We start from the raw sequence: 298 nt of genomic DNA on the forward strand, positions 1-298 counted from the left end.
AATTCAACTTGGGATAATAGCGAGTCAAGTTGACTTGAGAAGTCTGAACTGAGCTGTCTCGTTGACTCGAATTCAACACGTGAGTAACTCGAGTTGACTCATGTATGTCATAGTTATTGTTTACCGGTAAGAAAGAATATTCCTTGAAACACTGTTTATTTGCTCAAAAAGTTGGAGTATTGGACACGAGTTACTCGAGTCAGAGTACCTCGAGTTTTTAATGAACGAGTTGTTAACTCGAGTTGACTCATGTATGTCATAGTTATTTTTGTTTACCGGTAAGAAAGAATATTCCTTG

The sequence above is a fragment of the Carex rostrata genome, chromosome 7, assembly GCF_964058835.1.
Source record: "Carex rostrata chromosome 7, lpCarRost1.2, whole genome shotgun sequence".
Classification (NCBI taxonomy): Eukaryota; Viridiplantae; Streptophyta; class Magnoliopsida; order Poales; family Cyperaceae; genus Carex; species Carex rostrata.